Below are 11,012 nucleotides of genomic sequence, written 5' to 3'. Positions count from 1 at the left end.
TTCCTTACTTTTATATTCCATTGGTCATTTCAAGTCACATGATCATTAGTCTTATGTGCTTAATTAATAATCTTTGTTAATGTAGGGGGGTTTTTTTGACATTAAAATGCCTTCTATTGACATTCCAGGATATAGTTTTATGCTTTCTGTTTTCTCTCTTCCTCTGGTTATGAAGTCTCTGAAAGCAGTGCTTAACAACTGGGTCAGTTCGTCCTTTGACATCTGGGAAAATGCTAGACTTAACTTTGGTCCATGAATGGAAGAAAAGTCTATGCTGCTCTCTTAACATTTTCCCAGCTTCCAGCATCTTCTAAAACAGCTGCAAAGAGAGTTTTGATCCAGTACTTCAGAGATCCCTTTAGCCTTTTTTTTGGGGAGAATATATTTCTCTCCATGGATCAACTATAATCTGTTCCATTATATTATACAGAAAAAAAGTTTTCATTTTAAATCTAAAGAGTAGACTACATTGAAGGTTCACTCTTTTTTCCCAGTTTTATTGAGATATAATTGAAGTACAGCACTGTATAAGTTTTATATACAACATAATGATTAGACTTACATACATCATGAAATGATTACCACAGTAGGTTTAGTGAACATCCATCATTTCATATAGATACAATATTAAAGAAATAGAAAAAAATGTTTTTCCTTGTGATGGGAACTTATAGAATTTACTCTCTTAAGAACTTTCATATTTAAGGTAAAGCAGTGTTAATTATCTTATCATGTTGGATATTATATCCTTAATACTTATTTATCTTATAACTAGAAGTTTGTACATTTTGACTACCTTCATCTAACTCACCCTCCCTGATGCCTCACCTCTGGTAACCACAAATATGATCTCTTTTCCTATGAGTTTTTTGTTCATTTGTTAGTGAAGTATAATTGACCTGTAAAACTATGTTATTTCCTGGTGCACACAATAGTGATTTGATATTTCTATACATTTCAAAATGATCACCATGATAATTCTAGTTGTCATCTGCCACCATACAAAGATATTACATAATTTTTGACTATATTTCCCACACTGTACATTTCATACCTTTGACTCATTTCCTAACTGAAAGTCTGTACCTCTTAATCACCCTCACTTTACTCCTCTCCTACCCACCTCCCCTCTGACAACCACCTGTTTCTTCCCTGTATCTATGATTCTGTTTCTGTTTGGTTATTTTCGTTAATTTGTTTTGTCTTTTAGATTCCAGATATAAGTGAAATCATACAGTATTTGTCTTTCTCTAACTTATTTTACTTAGCATAGTACCCTTTAGGTCCATCCATGTTGTCCCAAGTGGCAAGATTTCATTCTTTGTTTTATGGCTGAGTAATATTCCTGTGTGTGTGTGTGTGTGTGTGTGTGTGTGTGTGTGTGTGTGTGTGTGTGTGTGTGTGTGTGTGTGTGTGTGTGTGTGTGTGTGTGTCTCTCACATCTTCTTTATCCATTCATTTACCAATGGTCACTTGGGTTGCTTCCATATCTTGGCTATTGTAAATAATGCTGCAATAAACATAGGCATGCGTAAATCTTTTCTTATTAGAGTTTACCTTTTCTACAGATAAATACTACCCAGAAGTGGAATTGCTGGATCATATGGTAGTTCTATTTTTAATTTTTTTAGGAATCTCCATACTGTTTTCCATAGTGGCTACACCAATTTACATTCTCACCAACAGTGCATGAGGGTTCCCTTTTCTCCACATCTTGTCAATGCTTGTTATTTGTTGTCTTTTTGATAATAGCAATTCTGACAGGTGTGAAGTGTTATCTCATTGTGGTTTTGGTTTGCACTTCCCTGATGATTAATGATGCTGAGCACCTTTTCATTTGTCTGTTGGCCATCTGTATGTCTTCTTTGGAAAAGTGTTTATTCAGATACTCTGCCCATTTTTTAATCAGGTTGTTTGTTTTTTGATTTTGAGTTGTATGAGTTCTTTGTATATTCTGGATATTAATCCCTTGTTAGCTATATCATTTGCAAATATTTTCTCCCATTCAGTAGGCAGCATTTTTGTTTTGTTGACAGTTTTCTTTGCTGTGCAAAAGCTTTTTAGTTTGATGTACTTATTTATATTTGCTTTCCTTTCCCTTGCCTAAGGAGACATATCCAAAAATATATTGGTAAGATTCATGTCAAAAAGTGTACTGCCTCTGTTTCCTTCCAGAAGTTTCATGGTTTCAGGTCTTACATTTAAGTCTTTAATCTATTTTGAGTTTATTATTTTTTTTTATGGTGTGAAAAAGTAGTCCAGTTTGATCTTTTAAATGTACCTGTCCAGTTTTCCCAGCACCATTTATTGAAGAGGTTATCTTTTCCCTACTGCTGCCTACTTTGTTGTAGACTAATTCCCCTTATAAATATGGGTTTATTTCTGGGCTCTCTGGTTCCATTCATCTATGTGTCTGTTTTTGTGCCAGTACCGCACTGTTTTGATTACTGTAGCTTTGTAGTACAGTTTGAAATCAGGGAGCATGATATTTCCCATTTCTTTTTCTTTCTTAAGATTGTCTTGGCTATACAGTGTCTTTTGTGTTTCCATACAAATTTTAGAATTATTATTTCCAGTTCTGGAAAAAAGCCATTGCTATTTTGATAGGGATGGTACTGAATCTGTAGATTGCCTTAGGTATAATAGTCATTTTAAAAATATTAATTCTTCCAACCTATGAGGGTGATGTATCTTTCCATCTGTTTGTGTCATCTTCAATGTATTTCATCAATGTCTCCTAGTTTCCCAAGTACAGTTCTTTTACCTCCTCAGTTAGATTTATTCCCAAGTATTTTATTCTTTTTGATGCAACTGTGAATGGTATTGTTTTATTAATTTCTCTTTTTGATAGGTTGTTGTTAGTGTATAGAAATGCAACAAATTTATATATTTTAATTTTGTATCCTGTAACTTTACCAGATTCATTGATGAGCCCTAGTAGTTTTTTGGTGATGTCTTTAGGACTTTCTACGTATAGTATCATATCATCTGCAAATAGTGACAGTTCTTCTTTTCCAATTTGATTTCCTTTTATTTCTTTTTGTCAACTGATTCCTGCGGCTAAGACTTCTAATACTATGTTAAATAAAAGTGGTGAGAGAGAGCATCCTTCTCTTGTTCCTGATCTTAGAGAAAATGCTTTTAGCTTTTGACTAACGAGTATATTAGCTGTGGGCTTGTCATTTATGGTCTTTACATGGAGGCTAAACAATATGTTACTAGACAACCAATGGGTCACTGAAGAAATGAAAGAAGAAATCAAAAAATATCTTGACACAAATGAAACAAAAATTCAATATCTATAAGATGCAACAAAAGCAGTTCTAAGACGGATGCTTATAGTGATACAAGCCTACCTCAGGAAACAAGAAATATCTCAAATAACCCAACCGTACTCCTAAAGGAACGAGAAAAAGCAAAACAAACCAAAGTTAGTAGAAGGAAAGAAATTATAAAGATTAGAGCAGAAATAAATGAAACAGAGACTTAAAAAAACAGTAGAAAAGATCAATTAAACTAAAAGCTGGCTCTTTGAAAAGATAAACAAAATTGATAAATCTTTAGCCAAACTCATCAAGAAAAAAAGAGAGGGCTCAAATCAATAAAATCAAAAATGAAAAAGAAGTTACAACTGACACCACAGAAATACAAACAATCATAAGAGATTACTGTGAACAGTTAAACACCCATAAATTAACAACCTAGAAGAAATGGACAAATTGCAAGAAATGTACAATCTCCCAAGACTGAACCAGGAAGAGATAGAAAACATGAACAGATCAATTACCAATAATAAAATTTGAATAATTAATAAGGAAACTCCTAACAAACAAAAGTCCAGGACCAGATGACTTCACAGGTAAATTCTACCAAACATTTAGAGAAGAGTTAACACTTATCTTTCTCAAACTATTCCAAAAAATTGAAGAAGAAGGAAAACTTCTGAACTCATTCTATGAGGCCAACATCACCCTGATATTAAATCCAAACAAAGATATCATAAAAAAAAGAAAATTGTAGGCTAATATCACTGATGAACATAGATACAAAACTCCTCAACAAAATATTAGCAAAACAAATTCAACAATACATTAAAAGGATCATGCATTATGATAAAGTGGAATTTATCCCAGGGATGCAAGGGTAGTTCAATATCTGCGAATCAATCAATGCGATATATCATCTTAACAAATTTAAGAATAAAAATCCTATGATTATCTCAATATCTGAAGAAAAAGCTTTTGACAAGATTCAACATCCATTTATGATAAAAACTCTCAACAAAGTGGGTATAGAGGAAACAAGCTCAACATAATAAAGGAGATTCAATCCTTATAACAAAGGGAACAATTTCAATTGTAGATTAATACCATTAAATAATATTACCATAAGAAATATATACTTTCTTGACTGTAAAAGCAATTAAAAATATGAAGAAATAAGTTGAATATTTTCAGATAAAATATAAAGAAAATTCAAGGAAAACATAAGATAAAACTCCTTTTAAGATAAATCATTAGAAATACATCTTTTTATATAATCTATTTCCTTCCAAAGCAAATGTCTTTTGAATTAAACTTGTCGCATCCGATCCCTTACAAATATCTTAAGTACCATCAAATTGTACCCGAAGACGGCTATGCAGTTAAAAAAAGGAGGCACTCAGGAAAAAAAAAAAAGTTGGCCCTCCTATGAGTATAACCAATACCACAAACACTACTCACTTTCGCATTTAATTCTGAAGTACAGATCATGCATGGAACAGTGATTCACTCACAAAAATTTTATAAATCGACTGACTACGTTCTGCTATAACACTTCCAGAAAAGAATATTCATCTTTGTGCTCTTGTAGCCTGATTTTGTTTTGTTTTGTTATCGTTTGCTCGTTTTACATTACATTAACTCTTTACCCAGAGAACAGAAGTCATCGGGTATGGCGAATTTCCCTCATTTCTACATTTCATATGCATTATCTTAAATCAATATTTAACAGCCCATAATGTTCTAAGAAAATGCATTTGCCATGAATCCTTTTCAAGGCTCACTGGGTACTGGAGGACAGACCTAGTGATAACAAGGAAACACAGGCAGAGATGGCACAGTCTACTGTCCTTTTACAGATCAGCTTCTCCTAAATCAAGAAGGAAATTTGGGTGTATAAAAGCTAGATTACCACAATATTGAGAGGATATTTCTCTATTAGCCATCCCATTTGACTGCCTGATTATAAGCTGGTCTGATTCGCTAAATCAATACTCCCTTCCTCCTTCACTCTTTTTTTTTTTTTTTTTTTTGCGGTACGCGGGCCTCTCACTGTTGTGGCCTCTCCCGTTGCGGAGCACAGGCTCCGGACGCGCAGGCTCAGCGGCCATGGCTCACAGGCCCAGCCGCTCCGCGGCATGTGGGATCTTGCTGGACTGGGTCACGAACCCGTGTTCCCTGCATTGGCAGGCGGACTCTCAACCACTGCTCCACCAGGGAAGCCCCCTTCCTTCATTCTTTTTTTTTTTTTTCCTCCTTCACTCTTGATGGGAAGTTTTCCCTAAAGTGGCAGGGTCAGTTTAGGGAACTGTATCAGTAAGGAATACTTTTGACTTCATAGACTAGAAATCCTACTAAGAGTGATGCTATTTTCCTCATATAACTAGAAGTCTGGGAGTAATCTGACCAGGCTAGCATAGCTACTCAAAAATATTATTAAGCACATGGCTGTTCATCCTGCTCTCTTTACTGTGTGGGCCCCATCTTCATGATTACAGCCTCATAGTCACAGAATTATTGCTGCACTCTAGGTATAGAATTGATGTTACAGGGAAAGGAAAAACAAACAGTGAAGATAACATTCTGCACATTCTGTGTAATCCTAATTGGCCACAACTGTGTCCCATGGCCACCTCTAGTTTCAAGGATGTCTGGGATATTGACTTATTTTAGGTGGGTCCATTGCCGCCCTTAACAAAACCGAGGAACTTTCAATAACAGAAATAAAAAATAGACATTGAATAGACAAAGAACATTATCTGCTAAATGGCCTTCCCTGACAGAAGCATCTTCTTTGATATAAATAGTATATTGTTAGAGACTCGGTTCTGCAACAGCTAATTCCTGCTGGTTACATGAGTTGCGTGTATTGGCTCTCTAAATATCTGAACATGACTGTTATGCTTATTTTAAATAATCACAAAGTAAATTTTGTTTCATGAACATTTAAATACATTAAATACATTCTTTTTCACATGAACTATTTAAAAAAATGTATACAGTGTACTGATATTAACCCTAAAATCTCTATTGAGTTTACTACTTCAAATACTTTATATCATTTTCAAGAACGTAATTTCTTCCAAATCTTTCATATTTCAGAATATCCCACTTGATATCTACTTTATTGAGAATATTGAAGCCATCCCTTCTCCTGTAAGTTCATCTCTCCACCTCCAAAGCCCTACTTCGCCTAGCCTTTTGTCTACGAGAAGGGAAAAAAAAGATCAGATCTCTATTTTAAGAGTAATTATTCAAATTACTGTTTTTTTTAAAAAATGAACATTTTATTTTAGAATAGTTTATGATTTACAGAAAATTTGCGAAGACAGTACAGAGAATTCCCATAAACCCCATACAGTTTCTCCTATTATTAACATCTTACATTAGAATAATACATTTGTCACAATTAATGAGCCAATACTGATACTTTATTAACTTCTTTCTTTTTTTTTTTTTTTGTCCACACCACGCGGTTTGCAGAATCTTAGTTTCCCGACCAGGGATCGAACCTGGGCCCAAGCAGTGAAAGCGCTGAGTTCTAACCACTGGAATGCCAGGGAATTCCTGATACTTTATTAACTAAAGTCCATACTTTATTCATACATTTGTTTTTACCTAATGCCCTTTTTCTATTCTAGAATCTCAATCAGGATTCCACATTACAATTAGTTGTCATGTCTGCTTAGATTCCTCTTGTAATTTTGTAAAATATCCCTAAAATGGGATTTGTCTGATGTTTTTCTAATGAGCACACAAAGGCTATAAGTTTTGGGGCAGAATACCACAGGGGTAAATTGTTTTTCATCACATCGCATCAAGGTTACATGCTGTCACCATGATTTTATTGTTGATGTTAGCCTTGATCCCTGACTGAGGTAGTGTCTTCAGGTTTCTCTCCTGTAAAGTTATCTTTTTTCTATGTTGTTCTCTTTGGACAGAAGTTGTTAGACATATCCCACACTTAAGAAGTAGTGAGTTAGTCTCCTCCTTCTTGGGGGGACAGTAGTAGCTACATAAAATATTTGGAATTCTTCTGCTTGGGAGATTTGTCTATTCTTCCCAAATTTTATATATATATATATATATAAAATATATATTCAATAATTTGCTTATATCATTACGGACTCACAGGTATTTATTTTATACTTTGGATTATATCCAAATACTACATTATGTCATTGTTCAAACTGTTCCAATTTCGGCCATTTGAAATTCTTCAGTTGAATTCGGTGTCCCTTTGACATACTCCCATCATTGGTGTCTGTGTTTTTGTTTGTTTGGTTTGTTTTTTCAGCACTTCCATACTTTCTGGCACTATAAGATGTTCCAGGATCATCTTGTATATCTCCTACCCCAGGCATGGAATCAGCTATTTCTCCAAAAAGCCTTGGTTCCTTTTACTAGAGAATGGTATTAGAAAACAAGACCTGATTTACATATAATTTCACTATATAAATCAAAATCAAACCATCATGATGTACACCTTTAACTTACACAGTGATGTACATCAATTATTTCTCAATAAAACTGGAAAAAAGTACACGATCTATCCTTGCCTCCAAAAAAGAGAAAGAAACCAAGACCTGGGTGATAGGTGCAAATTTACTTTTAAGTGCCAATTGTGATATAGTGTGAGACTTGAAGTACACTTGAATTGGATTCAAACTTGGAATGAGGAAAAAACAGATTCAAATCTTGGTTCTATGATTTTCTAACTGTGTAATTTTGAAGTAATGTTATTAATGTTAAGAAGTAATGTTATTAACCTCTATGACCCTTCATCTCCTCCCATGTGTGTAGTATTAATAATAGCTAATGTCTGTAAAACAGGATTTCTCAACCTTGGAACTACTGACATATGTGCCAGATAATTCTTTGTTGTGAGATGCTGTTCTGTGCATTGTACAGTATTTAGCAGCATCTCTGGCCTCTACCCACTAGATGCCAGTAGCATGCACCAGTAAAAATGACTCCATACATTGCTAAATAACCCCTAGGGGACAAAATTGCCCCAGCTGAAAACTATTGCAGCAGAATATTCAACTGCTTCCAAATACATTATTTCTTTAATGCTTACAAAAAATCCCATGAGATTGAAATTATTTTACAGGTGAAGAAAGGGTAAAAGAAAAAGTAAGAAACTTTCCCAAGTGTTCCTAGACAAATAGGTATGCTGAGGTTACAGCCTAGAAAGTCTAACGTCAAAACTCATGGTCTTAACAACAATACCACAACTGCCTCTGTAAAAGATATAAAGAATAATTCTGCCCTTACAGAGCTATAATGAGAATTAAATGTGATGTCATCTATAAGAACATGTCACATGGTACTTAGTGTAGAGGAGGCATTCAGTAAATGCTGGGGGAATCTCTATCTGAATCACCTCCTGCCTCCACAGCAAGCTTTCTCTAATTCTTCTTCTTCTCGTACTTACCTTTAGTTCTTCCTTCTACAAGTTCTTACCTTCTGCTACAAATGTACTTAGATCTTTTCCAAAGGAAGTAAGAATTTTCCCTTGATTGGTTTTCTCTTTCAAGTTATTATATTTTAACACCATATTCATATTTATTTCCCCTTCCTTATCCTTCAGGATTGATTCCATTTCTGTCTGTGAACTCCTACTGACCTAATCAGGGTGATAGCATTAGCAGGAGCTTTAGGGACATATACGTCCACCACCTCTTTGCACAGATGAGAAAGTTGAAGCAAGAAATGCTTCATGATTTGCCAAGGACACATAACTAGTTTTTTCTATAAAAGCCCTTCATGTCCTCATCCCTATGGGTCTCTGCTTCATATGAAGTTACTAAACACTCCTTAAAACTTCCCATTTTGATTTTTGTGACATCTGTTTTCTACTATGTTTTCTACTATGTATCCAACCTCTCCTTTTCCACATTCTTAACTAGTTTCTTTTCTTCTCTAACTCCTATATATAAACATTCAGCAAGCTGATGCCCTTAACTATGCTTCATCTCTTTCCATTAATTGTTTTATCTCCCATGACCTCAGCAGTCATATATTTCTCTCAGATCTATATCTTTTACCTACCCCATATCCTGAGCCACAGACTCACAGCTTTAATTGCCTAATGAAAATTCTTACTTAGATGTCCTACAACTACTTTGAACAACATCTACGAAGGGGAAGTCATCATTTTTACTACTAAAGTATTCCTTTTAGCATCTGAATTTTTCTTCATAGAAAACTTAAGTTATTTACTTTTATCTTCTTTTTAATCTCTATCACTCTCATATCAAATATGTGTCAAGTTCTATATACTTTTACCTCTGAAGTCTTTAATATATCTCTATTTCTCTGTAATTTCTATTACTCTATTTTAAGCTTTTTTTAACTATTGCCTGGAACATTTACATAATTCAATGAACAGCCTTCTACTTCAGTCTTTCCTTCCATAAATAATCTTGAAAATCATGACACATTAAATTTGTTGAAACACAGCCCACATAATGGATAGGCTGCTCAAAAACTATCAGTGGCTCCCCATTACCAAGACCAGTGCAGTTCAATAAAGTAGCTACTAACCACCTGTGGCTATTGAGCCTGAAGTGTCGTTATTAAAAAGTGAGATGATGCAACTAGAGATTATCATACTAAGTGAAGTAAGTCAGAAAGTGAAAGACAAGTACCATATGATATCATTTATACGTGGAATCTAAAATATGACACAAATGAACTTATCTATGAAACAGAAACAGAATCACGGACATAGAGAACAGACTGGTGTTTGCCAAGGCAGGTGGCAGGGGGGAGGTGGGAGAGGGATGGACTGGGAGTTTGGGATTAGCAGATGCAAACTATTACACATAGAATGGATAAACAACAAGGTCCTACTGTATAGCACAGGGAACTATATTCAATATCCTGTGATAAACGATGATGGAAAAGAAAATGAGAATGTATGTATATGCATAACTGAGTCACTTTGCTGTACAGCAGTAATTAACACAACATTGTAAATCAACTAAAATTCAATTTAAAAAAAGTGAGGGGCTTCCCTGGTGGCGCAGTGGTTGAGAGTCTGCCTGCCGATGCAGGGGACACAGGTTCATGCCCTGGTCTGGGAAGATTCCACATGCCGCGGAGCGGCTGGGCCCGTGAGCCATGGCTGCTGAGCCTGCGCGTCCGGAGCCTGTGCTCTGCAACGGGAGAGGCCACAACAGTGAGAGGCCCGCGTACCGCAAAAAAAAAAAAAAAAAAAAAAAAGTGAGATGAGCTGAAAGTATAAAATACATGTTGGGTTTTAAGGATAGTACCCCAAAATGTAAAATATCTTCATAATATTTATACATATTACATGCTGAAATGGTAATATTTGGATGTGTTGTGTTGAGCACAGTATTAAAATTAATTTCACCTTTATTAACTGAGTAATAGAAATTTCAAACTGCATATGTGGTTCACAATATATTTCTATTAGACAGTGATGGCCCAGACAACTAAGCATACACTGCTCAGATTCTCGTGCAAAATCCACCAGAATTTCCTGACGGTTTAGGGGACTGCTATTCCCTAACCATGTCCCCACTCTTTACCACCTTCATGTCTCTGCTCATTCTGTTTGCTCCTAATATAGCTCCCTGTCCCCCATTTCTGCCCATTAGGACTCTTTTATTATTGAATACCTAAAACTTAATTCAAGAAAGTATAAGCAAAAAGACATTTTACTGGCTGTGTAGCTGAAAAGTCTAGCTATTAATATGAGAAACAGTTGGACATGGAGGC

The sequence above is a fragment of the Orcinus orca genome, chromosome 4, assembly GCF_937001465.1.
Source record: "Orcinus orca chromosome 4, mOrcOrc1.1, whole genome shotgun sequence".
NCBI classification, from domain to species: domain Eukaryota; kingdom Metazoa; phylum Chordata; class Mammalia; order Artiodactyla; family Delphinidae; genus Orcinus; species Orcinus orca.
This window is presented reverse-complemented; position numbering follows the sequence as displayed.